The 14270-nt window shown below is 39.1% G+C and overlaps 1 protein-coding gene and 1 long non-coding RNA gene across 11 annotated transcripts in view; one reads left to right on the top strand and one right to left on the bottom strand.

The window, feature by feature from the left end:
- The window catches only part of LOC113604805 (uncharacterized), a 10285-nt gene extending 1567 nt beyond the window's left edge, over positions 1-8718 (bottom strand). The window contains exons 1-2 of one of the 3 annotated variants that reach the window (XR_008297629.1): positions 7914-8718; positions 41-575 (exon numbers count right to left, since the gene is read on the bottom strand). This is a non-coding gene — a long non-coding RNA (uncharacterized LOC113604805). Of the gene's footprint in view, positions 1-40; positions 576-6743 lie in introns of all 3 variants that reach the window. The other 2 variants (XR_003426825.2, XR_008297628.1) reach the window with 2 other exon arrangements.
- Positions 4226-14270, top strand: part of ZPLD1 (zona pellucida like domain containing 1) — a 536164-nt gene continuing 526119 nt past the window's right edge. For 7 of the 8 annotated variants that reach the window (XM_053220795.1, XM_053220791.1, XM_053220793.1 and 4 more), the window contains exons 1-2: positions 4226-9899; positions 10618-10709. The gene's annotated coding sequence lies outside the window, so the exon portion shown is untranslated. The other variant, XM_053220794.1, reaches the window with a different exon arrangement.

Here is a 14270-nt window from a genome sequence, read left to right on the forward strand (position 1 = left end):
TAGAGGGAACAGAGTTGGAGGCAGTGTGGGAGACACTTACCTTCTTTGGGACCATTGTGTCTTCCATCTCTTCATTGTTCCTTCTTTCCTTCCATTGTCAGAATATCAGCCTTCAACTGGCCACCACTGCTGCTTTCATTACATATTCTTTTGTATTTTTGTTATGAATGCAAAATGTCTGATAGGTCATCAATATCACTAGTTATTTTCTTTCCACAAGGCTGACTGGTCAATAGGGTATGTTGGAGGTCACGATACACGGTTAGACATGTTTCTAGCCTTCTCAAAAACGGAGGCCCAAATTATATGGCAAGTGGAAACAGAGACAACTTTTGGAGACCACGTTCTTTCATCTTAATTTTACTGTTTCTGTCTTCACTTCTCAAATATTAAGCCTGGGAAAGATGTGGTGAAGGCCCTGAAAGATGAGCCCAACATACAACAGCTACCAAAAGGGTAGTTCAAAATCAGCCTTCTTCTTGATGAGACCACAGGTCTGGTTCAGTAGTGTTAGCATCCTGCTTGAATCAGGAAGCCTTTGGACCCAGTTCTGCAACGTCATGATGACTCACCTGCTGGAGAAATTGATTAAGAACATTAAAGGAATTTTTACATTGTGGTAAGTTACACATGACATAAAATTTGCCATCTTAACCACTTCTAAGAGAAATGTTCTGTAGTGTTCCATATATTCACATTGTTGTACAACCCATCTCCAGAACTTTTTCACCTTGCAAAAGTGAAACTCTATACTTATTAAACAACTCCTCATTCTCCCCTCCCCCCAGTCCCTGGCAACCACCATTCTACTTTTTGTCTTTATGAATTTGACAATTCTAGGTACCTCATATGAGTGGAATCATACAATATTTGTCTTTTTGTAACGGGCTTATTTCACTTACATAATGTCCTCAAGGTTCATCTATGTTGTAGCATGTGTCAGAATTCCCTTCCTTTGTAAGGTTGATTGATATTTCATCGTATGAATATAACACATTTTGTTTGTCCATTCATCCACTGATGGACACTTGGGTTGCTCCTATCTTTGGCTACTGTGGATAATGCTATTGTGAACATGTGTGTACAAGTACCTTTTTGAATCTCTACTTTCAATTTAATTTGAATTTGGCGTATACCTAGAAGTGGAATTGCTGGATCACTTGGTAACTCTATTTTTAATTTTTTTGAGGACCTGCCATACTGTTTTCCGTAAAGATTGCACCATTTTACATTCCTATCAAGACTGCATAAGGATTTCACTTTCTCTACATCTACACAAACATTTCGTATTTTGTTTTTTTATTAGCTTACATAATGTAAGGTAGTTTTGACTTGCATTTCCCTAATGATTAGTGATGTTGAATATTTTTTTATGTGTTTATCGGCCATTTGTATATCTTCTTTGGAGAAATATCAATTCAAGTCCTATGTCCATTACTTAATCAGGTTTGTTGTTGTTGTTGTTGAGATTAAGAACATTTTGAGATTATCATGACATATATCTGGAATGACATAATAGGGTCTGTGTAAGTCCAAGGCTTTTTATTTTTCTCCAGTGACTCTATCACAGTTTCTGTTGTGAAACACAGTGAGCTCCTTAATGAATTCCAGTTTTAGCTGGTGTTAAATGTAGCTGCACCCAGTTATTTAAATTTATTATTATTTTTATTTATTTAAAAAACTTGTTTTAATGTTTATTTTTGACAGAAAGAGAGAGAGAGAGAGAGAAGCAGAGAGAGAGGGAGACAGAATCCAAAGCAGATTCCAGGCTCTGAGCTTGTCAGCACAGAGCCTGACGTGGGACTTGAACTCACAAGCTGTGAGATCATGACCTGAGCCGAAGTCAGATGCTTAACCAACTGAGCCACCCAGTTATTTAACTTATGATAATTTGTGTCAGCTTTTTTAGATAAACCAGATGGTATGCCTCTTGACCTATCAAATATGAAGGTATTCATTATTTTCTGTGCTGATGACCTGGTCCTGTGTGATAGGTGGTTTTTTTCAGAAGGAAAATCTCAGTGTCAACTATGCCATTTTTAGAATGCACTCAGGTGAAGTAGAGCTACATAGGTCTATTGAATAGCTAAGTGTAGTTATGTTTCAGGGGTGCTAGGGTAGTTTGGGCCAACACCACCCATTGGAGCCAAGGAGATTCAATTCTCCTGCAAATTTATGACTCCAGAGAAGGTACATTGAAGCTCATAAGTGACAGGTACAGATGGTTACCAGATTCTTCCCTAAAAATCTTTTAGGCCAAGGATATCTCTTAAGTACTCTAGGTACAGAAATGTAGGGCTTTGCTGTACTTTTACGGCCTTGGGGACAGATCTAAAGCTGCTTTTTTGAGAAAAGTCTTATTTACCTATATGTGTCCTCAGCCCACTCTATTAAGGTCATACTACTGGGCAAGAGCATAAATCAGACTCTCATCTTCTCACTGTCTACACATCTATAGTCTGAGCATGAGAATCTCCTTTCAATCAGCTATAGAACATAGGTAGGAAAATTATGGACTCATTGGTAAACTCAGCTTTGGACTGCCTTATGTGGAAACCTTGTGAAAGCCCCAGTGAGAAAAATATGTGAGAAGCACAGCCAAAGAGGGTTGCTAAGCAATCATTCTTTTAGCTTCTCAGAGTAATTGGTGAGTATTGAGTCACAGTACCCAAAACTTAGTTCTGCAATTTCTTATTCTGGCTCCACCTAGAATTCTGTGCCTACACTAAGACCTAACAACATTCCTTCAACTTTTACTGAGGTCCTCTATAATAAATAGCATGTATGGAACACCTTGAGTTTTCCTTTTCTTTTTTCTTTAAAAAAGTGTTTTTGATGAAACTGCAATAAGCACTGAGCTGTTACTATGTAAACAAAGTTATACCTTATAAATCATTTTCAGAGGAAAAAACACTTTCCAAAAGTATATTTACTTGCTTCCTTTTTTAAAAAACAAGAATGAAGTTACATATGTATATATATATATATATTTTTTTTTTTTTTTTTTTGAGAGAAAGGTGGGGAAGGGCAGAGGGAGAGGGAGAGAGAGACTCTTAAGCAGGTTCCATGCCCAGGGTAAGAGCTCTGTGCAGGCTGTATCTCATTACTGTGAGATCATGACCTGAGCCAAACTCAAGAGTTGGATGCTTAACTGACTGAGCCACTCAGGCGTCCCAAGGTTCTGTATTTTATTAAAGTTATGTATTCTATGGTTTTCTTTGCTTCTGCCTTTTCTGTCAGGAAGATCAGTTTAAAGATCAATGTATTCTTTTTTAACAGCTTCATTGAGGTACAATTTAACGTATAAATCAGCCATTTAAACTGTACAATTCAATGGTTTTTAGTAAATTTATAGAGTTGTGCAATGATCATCACAACTCAATTGTAGAATATTTTCATTCCTCCAGCCCCAGGCAACCACTGATCTACTTTCTGTCTCTGTAGATTTGTCTATTCTGGAAATTTCATACAAATGCAATCATACATTATTGGCCTTTGTGACTGGCTTCTTTAAGCATAATGTTTTCAAGTTTCATCCATGTTGTAGCATTTATCAGTTTTCACTTCTTTTTATTGTTAAATAATATTCCATTGATGGACATACCACATTTTGTTTATCCATTTATCAGTTGATGGGCATTTGGATTGTTTTCAGGTTTGGCTATTATGAATGATGCTGCTATGAACATTCATGAACTATTCTTTATTGTGGATATAGATTTTATTTCCCTTGGGTAGAAAACTAAGAGTAGAATTGTGAGCCGTTTATGTTTATGTTTACTTTTTAAGAAACTGCCCAATTGTTTCCAAAGTAGTGGTACCATTTTACATTTCCACCAACAATGTATGAGCATTCTAGTTTTTCCATGTCCTCACCAACTTTTGCTATTGTCTGCCTTTTGGATTATAGTCTTTTTAGTGAATGTGAGGTGATATGTCATTACAACTTTAATTTTGATTTCCCTAGTAACAAATGATAAGTATCTTTTCAGGTGTTTGTTGCCTATTTGTATACCTTTTTTAGTGAAATGTATATTCAAAATTTTTCCTATTTTTTTAATTGGGTTGTTTGTTTTCTTATCATTGAATTGTAAGCATTCTTTATATATTCTGGCTATAAGTCTCTCATCAGATATATAATTTGCAAATATTGTCTCCCAGTTTGTGCCTTGTCCTTTTCTTTTTAAAAATTTTTTTTAATGTTTATTTATTTTTGAGAGAGAGAGAGACAGAGAGACAGAGAGAGCGTGAGCCGGGGAGGGGCAGAGAGAGAGGGAAACAGAATCCAAAGCAGGCTCCAGGGTCCCAGCTGTCAGCACAGAACCCGATGCATGGCTTGAACTCACAGACGAGATCGTGACCTGAGTGGAAGTCGGACGCTTAACAGACTGAGCCACTCAGATGCCCCTTATATTTCATTTTCTTAATGATGTCTTTTTTTTTTTTATAGTGAATGGTGTCTTTTGAAGTGCAAAGCTTTTAAGGTTTTATGAAGTCCAATTTATCAATATTTTCTTTTATGGATAGTGCTTTTGATATCATACTAAGAAATCTTTGTTTTCCTTAACCCAGGTCATAAAGATTCTCTCCTATGTTTTCTTCTACAAGTTGTATAGTTTTAATTCTTTACTATTTTGAAGGAGAGATAGAGAGACAGAGTGTGAGCAGGGGAGGGGCAGAGAGGGGGCAGAGATAGAGAGGGAGATACAGAATCCGAAGCAGGCTCCACACTCTGAGCTGTCAGCACAAAGCCTGGCCCCAGGCTCGAACTCATGGGCTGCAAGATCATGACCTGAGCCGAAGTCAGACACTTAACAGACTGAGCCACCCAAGCACCCCTTAATGCTTACATTTGGTAAGGGATTTTTGGTCTATGATTCACGTGGAGTTAATTTTTGTGTATGGTGTAAAGTAAGCGTCTAAATCCTTTTCCTTATGGGTATCTAGTTGTCTCAGCAGCATATGTTGAAAAGATGGCTCGTGTAATTGTTGACTCTGCTTTTACTACATTTGTGTCTTTAAAGAAAAGCTGAAGTAAGTAGGGCATAGAGAATTAATGTATTAATGAAGATGAAGAGATTCTTCTGTGTTGAGGTTTTAAGCACTTACATTAGATAAGGAACATCTGGTTGATGTTTTAAAGAATAACTCGAACCATAATTTCATTTCGTTTCCTTCGTCTCCCCCATTCCCTCCCCAGCTCTCCACTGAACATCTGCTTCTCTTATGTGAGGGGAAGTGAAAGATTTAGGTCAGGCATAAACACAAACTATCTTTACTGTATTGTTCCCTTTTAAGACCAAAATACCCACCCTGCCGGGCCAGTTTAGCACTACATTACCCTATATCAACAGATCTACTGCAATTTTTGGAAGCTGGCTTTCCCCAGGAAACAGAACTGCTATTGTTACTTCTCGGTGTTATGTAATAAATCTGGTGGGTCACTTTCAAGGATGTGAACAGGAATCGAGAAACACTGTCCTTCAAATATCACTTTTCTTTATGTTAGCTTTATTGATGAATTTCTCACAAGAAGTATCTTAAGAGACATCACTAGTGTTGTGAGCCCTCCGCATCCAGATCTCACATGTATCTATGGTGCTGGCTAGAGGTAACCCCAAATAAAAACAGTTTCCGTTGACTTCTGGCTTCACTGATGCAAGATAGCAAGACCTTGGGGAAGTCTATCTCCCCAAAATACCATCCATTTTGCTATCTTAAATCTTTGCAAAGAACAGGATGATTACATTTTCCTCTCTGGGAATTTACTGAGTTCCTCTGTTTTATGGCACTGACCTAGCAGCTCTAATTGGGGCACTCTTCTACCCGTGGCTTTGCTAAAAATCCCTCACAATCAGGACTGCAGTGTAATAATAATAATAATAATAATATAATGCAATAGCTCATATGTGTATAGCACTTATTATGCACCAGACCTTCTTTTCTTGCCTTACATATATTAACTCATTTAACTGTTCCCTGGAGGCGTACATTAAAGCTGGCATTGCTGGAGGGTAATGAGTATAGAAGCAATTTAGTGTTTGGAGTATGATAAACTTCCATAAAATAGAAGGAAAGCCTTGAGATGATGCCTCAGGGATAAAATTGAACAGCCTGGTCCTTTTTGGGGTCTCATAATTTTTTCAGCTGTAGAACTCATTTGAGGGAAAAGTAACAGGTAGGAAACATTGGTTTTCATCACCTCGCTTTGGTTAGACATATGCTTTGGATATTCTTCCTCAAGCACCTTCAGAATCCCCATCCACTTCCATGTCTAGGCACTCACTTCAGTAGCCTGGCTCTGGGCCACTCTAGGGCTATCCAGCCTTCTCATTGTGAGGCTGGGTCCCTGTTGGTGCTTTCCTGTCCTGTGTTTCATTGTGGGAGCCGTTTGCTGGGAAGGGGCAGTTTCACCAACAAGGAGGAGGTCTTTTAAAATTCTAGCTCACTGTTGATCAGAACCAGGAATTTCCCTTAGTTTAAGATTTAGTTAGTAGACAGGGGCTCCTGGGTGGCTCTGTTGGCTGAGTGTTCGACTCTTGATCTCAGCTCAGGTCTTAATCTCACAATTTAGTTAGTACACAAACATTCTGGCTTTCTCTAAGTTTTTAGCCAGTTTTTTACATTTTAGTAGAAGATTCAGGAACACGTTTCTTGGGAGGAAAGAAAAGAAGAGGAGAGATTCTGGGGGCATAGCAAGGGGGAACAAAGAAGGGAAGAAAAGTTGGAGAGCCTCTGTGTACCTCAAAATTTTGCCGAGGGCCTTGCCTTGACAGTGGGGTGCAGATAGGTCCTTCATTGCTGTCCCCCAAATCTCACCAGCACTGTAACAGTGGCCTTCTATGAGTTGTGCACTCACCTTTGTCATCTGACACAGGGGAATGACTCAAATGGTTGGAACGTTCAGACAGGTAAGAAAGGAGACAGGTTATTACAGATGGGGGTGGGGAACTTGTTTTGGACAGGTAGTTCCTGGTGGCATCAGGGAAAACATGCCTTAGGTGGCTCTCTCTGACTGATACATTGACTGATCCTGCTAAGTCAGGAACATGACCAAGATGGCCTTATTTTCCTCAGCTTGACTAAACTTTAGACAGGTTTCTTAGTGACAATAGGTCACTGACCTCCCTTGTCTTAGAGCATTTACTTTAGAAAACTTACAATTGTAAATTCTTTATTTGCCCATCTGAGATGTAAATCTTTTCCTAGCCTCTTGCCCCTTTTACAACTGAGAACCATCTGTTTCAGAGACCTGGGAGACATCTTTTGAAATATTATCATCAAGAAAGGTAGCATCCAGGTCTCCCAGTTTCTGTAGGAGGGTAGGAACCTAGACTGGTGTCAGCAAACACAGATGGCCTAATCACATTGACCAAACTAATGTCCTCCAGTACTTTTCAACTAGCTAACCTCGGCCCTTAGAAACCTTCCTGCTTTTTTTTGTTTCTAGGGAAGTTAAGTTCTCTCTCCCCTTGAAGAAGACTTGAATTATGTCTTCTTCTTTTTCAGCCAAACTCTGTTCTGTGAAATTTTTCTTTGACATACAGACACTTGTGCAATATTTTATCTAAACTGACTCTCAGTGTGTTTGGAAAGCCATTAACCAAGAAGACAGGATAACTTTATCATGGTGCACTGTTTTCTGGACTCATTATTGGGGGTCTGACACCCACAGCATTTCATATGCTATTAATCACCTCCTCCAATAAACCCAAAACCCAAACCAGAATGCTTCTCATATTTCTTTGCCATAAGATACCTTATATATACACACGTATGAAAAGTATACATGCACAATGTTATATAGACAGACACACACAATTAGTAATAGCTATCATTTTTTTGTAGGTCTACTGTGTACTTTGTATACATACACATAGTACTTCATACATATTTCCTCATTTGATCCTTACATCATTTCTATGAATCAGGTATCATTTATCTCAAGATGAGGAAGCCAAGGCTGAGAGAGTGAAGTGACTACTTCAAATTGCTGTCAGAAGTGGGATTTGAACCCAGTCAATCAGTCTACAAATCATGATATCAGGTTTCCAATTGTCTTTCAAAGATTCACTGAGCTACCTTGTTAGGATTCTGGTCCAGAGGGAAACCTGTATTTCCAGAAGGAATTAAGGAAGAACTTCTGTCACTGTCCCTTCATCCCTCCTCCCAGAAGCATTATAGAAGATTTTACTATTCCTTAGAGAACTTCATCTCAAAGTGTGTCCCAACTCTCACCTGTCACCTGTAATTTCTGCTTTGGGGTCTAGCCCCAAATCTTGAGGAAGACATTTTTTTTTCCAGTTAATTCATTTTTGAGAGAGAGACAGAGTGTGAGCAGGGGAGGGGCAGAGAGAGAGGAAGACACGGAATCGGAAGCAGGCTCCAGGCTCTGAGCTGTCAGCACAGAGCCCCACATGGGGCTCAAACCCAAGAACCACGAGATCATGCTCTGAGCCCAAGTCATCCGCTTAACTGACTGAGGCACCCATATGCCCCTTGAGGCAGCCATTCTGATCTTCATTTCAGGGTTGCTCTGACAAGGATAGTTGGGGATCTGCCCTGGTGCTTCCAGCACAGAGGATATATTCCTTCAGTGGACAGAGAAGATGGTAGCAACTTCCTCTCTGAGTCACGCATATTGTCTGTCATTCTGTCAACCATCTGTCCTATTAGCCACGCTTGGGTGATGAATAGAAAGAACTCAACGTACTGTGAGGTTACTAGGTTACAGCTTGTGACATCAGAATGCACAATGAACAGAGCATTAGAAAGTAGACAGCAATGGTTTCTACTTATTTCAAAATATCCATGATGCCAGAGAAATACATCCCTGTTAAAAAAACCTAGGTCTTTGTAGCTCCCTTTCCTTCTTTGACATGGAATGAAAGAGATGTTTCCAGAACTGGTCAACTTCAGTAACTTTTATATCAGAGTCTGTGCTTAAAAGTATCACAAACAAAACTTCAGAACAATCACACTACCTAGAAAAAGTATTTCTAGGACTCTGAGATGGTCCTTGCCCTGAGGAAGGTGGCAAGTCTTGTGTTTACTATGGGGCCTACCCCCTCTCCTATGGAACACAGTGAGGTTTTATTCTGTGAAAGCTGTGGGAAGCTCACCGTAGGTTGTGTACCTGAGCCACTTAGATTCAAGGCAGCAGTGGTGAGGTCACTAAAGTGACCTTCTCCTTTCTCCCAGATGGAGGGGCTCCTTCTCATGAGGACTCTAACACATACAGCTCTACACATACATAAAAACTTCACTTCCATTTATTACTGGATAGATTTTTTTCAGTGTTGATGAGATGTTTTGTAGAAATCAACATATACTGTCCACATAAGGAAAGTTTAAATGATTTAAAATATGTTTCCTAATTATAAGCACTTGTGGGAAATTTGGAAAGTACAGAAAAGAAAAAAAAATTACAATTGCATCAACCCGGAAGCAACCATCACTAACAGGTTTTTTTGTTTTCCTTTTGGTCTTTAATTTTGTAGCTCTGTTTTTGTTTGTTTTTTTCTTTTTCTTTATTATTATTTATTTTTGAGAGAGAGAGAGAGAGAGAGAGAGACAGACAGACTGTGTGTGTTTGGGGGGCGGGGGGAGAGGGAGACACAGAATCGAAGCAGGCTCCAGGATCCCAGCTGTCAGCACAGAGCCCCATGTGAGGCTCAAACTCACCAATCGCGAGACCATGACCTGAACCGCGAGATCATGATCTGAGCCGAAGTCTGCGGCGCTTAACAGACTGAGCCACTCAGGCGCCCGTTGGTTTGTTGTTTTCAAGTGAAGACGCTCCTGCCCAAAAGGAACTTACAACTTTAAGGGCAACACAAATGAGAAAAATGAAGACAAAATAAGACTGAAAACCAGAGAACATGATGATAATGATGATGGTAAGAAAAAGCAGCTCTAATCCTTTTATAAACATATCTACTCAATTTTTATTCTAAAATAAGAAAATTCAGGGCGCCTGGGTGGCTCACTCGGTTAAGCTTCTGACTCCTGATTTTGGCTCAGGCCATGATCTCACGGTTCATGAGTCTGAGCCCCACATAGGGCTCTGTACTCACAACATGGAAAAACAGAGTCTGTTTGCGATTCTCTCTCCTCTCTCTGTCCCTCCCCTGCTCATGCATGTGCATGCACACACACCCTCTCTCAAAATAAATAAACTTAAAAAAAATACAAGAAAATTCTAAGAATCCACATGGGAGTCAATTTAGGAAAATGAAGAAGTCTTTCTCTGAAGCTCCTAGTGCACAAACTGCAGTTAATGAGTGACTACAAAACAGTAAGTGGATGAGAATCAAAACAGCTAATGAGGGGCACCTGGGTGGCTCAGTCAGTTAAGCCTCCAATTCCTGATTTTGGCTCAGGGGCAAGATAGCATGGTTGGTGAGTTTGAGTCCCCTGTAGGCCCCTGTGCTGACAGGGCGGAGCCTGCTTGGGATTCTCTCTCCGCCCCTCCCCCACTCACACTGTTTCCCTCTTTCTCTCTCAAAATAAGTAAATGAACTAAAAAAAAAGCTAATGAAAAAATGGATTAATTATAAGCCTAGGAAGTCGGAAAACAAATCTGAGATGATTTGATATATACCATATTGTCGACAGGGCTCACTGATTTCTCCAAAGTGTCTCTGAGACACATACTGCCTGGAATCAGTCACTTCCTGCCTTGTCTGCCACCCATTGTGTAGCCACAAGTAAGTTACTTTGCCCCTCTACTGTTGTTTTCTCTTTTGTAAAAAAGGGAAAATAGGTTGTTGTATTAAATGAGAAAATCCACCTAACATATTTAATACAGCCCCTGTTGCATAATAAGCACTCAAGAAATGTTGGGCATCATTAGAAATGGTGTAAGTCAGTAGCTAAGAGAGCAAACCCTAGTCAGACTGCCTTGCCATTCTTGTGTTTTTTCTACTTGCTTATAGGATCAAATCATCAACAATGACCTCTATTTAATTATAGTTTTTGTTTTTGAATTGCTTTATGATAATCATGAATTTATCAAAGTAGACATTCACAAAGTGCTTCTGGCAAGTCCAGAGTTTTCTAATGAGGACTGTTGCATCATAAAAGGCTCATAGAGAGAAGTATTTACTATTAATGAAGCCACGAGCATTTTCACCATTCAGATGGCAAAACCAAAAAAGCAATTCTTTCCCTTAGAAAGTGGAATGTTGGATATGTTTGGGGTGCATTACAACTTGACCTTTCAGCGCCCAGAGCTGTCCTATGGTGGGTAGGTGGAGAAAAGAATCAGAGAGAATCTGAATATATGTTATACTCTTTGACATTTAGGGAAAAGTCAAGAAGAACATTTAACCCAGTATGTAGTGTTTGGCATGGGATTAGGATAATTTGTAAATATATACATTTTAAAAACTAATATTTATTGTTTTTATATTACATAATTATGTTTATTTTTGAAACTTTAGAAAGCAGGAATAAGAGAAAACACAAATCTTAACATTTTAATGCACTTCCTTCCAAGCTTTTTAATATAGTTATATCTAAATATATATTTATAGTTTTAATATGGATCTTTTAGTTTCTAAATTCCTAAAGAACCAGTAAGTCAACTTACTTGGGTTTGCTGGACGTTGGTGTTTTTCAGACCTCGTTATGAATGTTGGAACAGCCTAGTGGTTGAAAATTACAGCTGGTTCCTTTTGAGTTCTTATGGGATAGGATCCTGCTACTCAAGGTCTGGGAACCAGTAGTATCAGCATCACCTGGGAGCATATTAAAAATCAACAATTGTTGGTCCCACTTCAGATCTAGTAAATCCCACATGCATTTTTAAAATTCTTATTTATTTATTTATTTATTTATTTATTTACTTATAGAGCATGCGCAAGCAGGAGAGGGGCAGAGAGAGAGGGAGAGAGAGAATCCCAAGCAGGCTCCGCACTGTCAACACAGAGCCCTATGTGAGATCATGATCTGAGCGGAAATCAAGAGCCACCTGAGCCACTCAGGTGTCTCTCCACCACCCCCCCCAACTGCATTTTAATATAATTTCTGGGTGATTTGTATGCACATTAAATTTCGAGTAACACTGCTGTAGGAAAAACAGGACAAAGTATTGTTTCTCTTATAAGACAGTTGTTGAAGGGCTGATTAGTCCCTGGTCCCAGAACAACATCCTCTCCTGCCAAGCAATCCATTGCTTCCTGGGCTCTCACTTCCACACAGGCATTGTTGGGACAAGTCTGGTTAGAGATCCACCAAACGGCCTGCAGGAAAAAGTTCTGCAAGGTGCCCCCAGCCAGGAGATGACAGACACAAAATGAATCTGGGACATGCTAACAGGCCAATAAAACTCCATAAATCTAAAGTCTGTGTTGTTCAGCATTTTATTACTTTATCACCGCACTTTTCCTGGGCTCACTGTCGAATGACCAGGAAATGGGGTTCGACCACTTGAAAAACCCAGCAGTAAAGTTTATCAGTAGCATCTTCATCGGCAGGGGTCTATTGACTTGGAGAACTGAGGCTGACCTAAAGAACAAACCGAAAAGAAACACTCCAAAACAACATATCTGGAAGTAGAGCAGCTTTCTAGGTGGGAGCAAACATGTACTTTTTCACACCCTCATATCCTTCATTTTCTGGAATAGGAATGTATCTATCTACAAAGCAGGGTTGTGGCCATTTCCTGGTGAGCATGACTAATAATAATAATAGCCTACATTTGACAGCATTTTATGATTCACAAAATACTATAGCAGTGCTTCCCAAATTTAATGTGCCTATAAGTCACCTGTGGATCTTGTTAAAATGAGGATACAATTGAGTAGTTCTGCAGTGGGGCCCGACTTGTCTTTCTAACAAATGCACAGGTGGTGCTTATACTGCTGGTCCACAAACCTTATTTTGAGAAGCAGGTTGTTACCATGATTTCGTCTTCAGATTCCCAGAAATTCTGTGAGGTAGGTGGAGCCGGCATTTTTTCCCCTTCCCCCATGAGAATATTGGTCCTATGAGGGTAAGGATTTGCTGATTGCTATATCCCAAGTAACTATAATAGCAGGCACTCAATAAATTTTTGTTGGATGAACAGATGATTGCATCTTAATCTTATAGAGGAATTTGAATAATGCTTTAACCATAGTCACAGTCTGATAATTCAAAGCTGGCATTTGAACCTAAGAAACCACTTAAATCTAAGTTCGGTACCAGATGAATCTACTTTAATGGTTTGACTTCTTTCCTTCCTTTCCTCCCTTCTTCTTTTTCCTCTTCCTCCTCTTCCTCTTCCTCCTCCTTCTTTGGTAAAGGTAAATTTTTTTGAAGAGACCTTTTAAATTGAAGTATAACATAGGAAAATGGCCCAAACATCAGCATAGACTTGACTATCTTTTACTGTGGGAACATACACCTAGAGCCACCTCTCAGATCATAGAATTACCAGCTCCTCGGACACCTGTCTCGTGCCCACTCCCAGTGATTATTCTCTCCTTCAGTGGTGCTGTTATGACTTTTATCATCATAAAATAGTTTTGAACTTGATAGAAGTAGAATTTTATAATATATACTCTTCAGTGTACACCTTCAGTGTTAATTTTGCATTCCTGAATATAGCAGTAATTTGCTCATTTTCACTTTATAGTATTCCATTGTGTATACTGTGCATATTCCATGAACATACCACAATTTATCATATGTCTCACTGTTGATGAGCTTTAGAGTTGATTCCAATTTTTGGCTAATATGAATAGTGCTGCCTTGGACATCTTGTACATGACTTTTGGTGAGCATAAGTACTTATTTCTTTTGGATATGTGCTAGACATGGAGTATTTATCATTTGGGGTATATTCAGTTCCTATAGATATTGCTAGCCAAACATCTTCCAAAGTGGTTGTATTAATTCTTTTGTCTTTGTTTGATTGTAATGTTGATTACATTCCCTGGGTAATCACTAAAATTTTATTTTCCCTTTTGTTGCATGAAGAGTTATGATGAGTTTTATAACTATGACTTTTGGATCAGGATGGTGGATTGAACACAAATATTTGTTTTTCTTCCTTCAAAAACCTCATAAAATGACAATAGATTTTTTTGGAGAAAGGTATAAATCTAAAGGGATATAAAAAATGAGATACTTAAAGCTGAATCCTATGCCAGGCAGAAGCTGAAAAGTAAACTGATTTACAGTCCAGACTCCCTAAAAGCTTGAGGAATTGGCACACAAGTACTTCTGGAAGAGGGGAGGTAGTGCTAAAAAGGATAGTACTGATTTAAAGTCTACTTAAAAAG

Source organism: Acinonyx jubatus, chromosome C2 (assembly GCF_027475565.1).
Source record: "Acinonyx jubatus isolate Ajub_Pintada_27869175 chromosome C2, VMU_Ajub_asm_v1.0, whole genome shotgun sequence".
NCBI classification, from domain to species: domain Eukaryota; kingdom Metazoa; phylum Chordata; class Mammalia; order Carnivora; family Felidae; genus Acinonyx; species Acinonyx jubatus.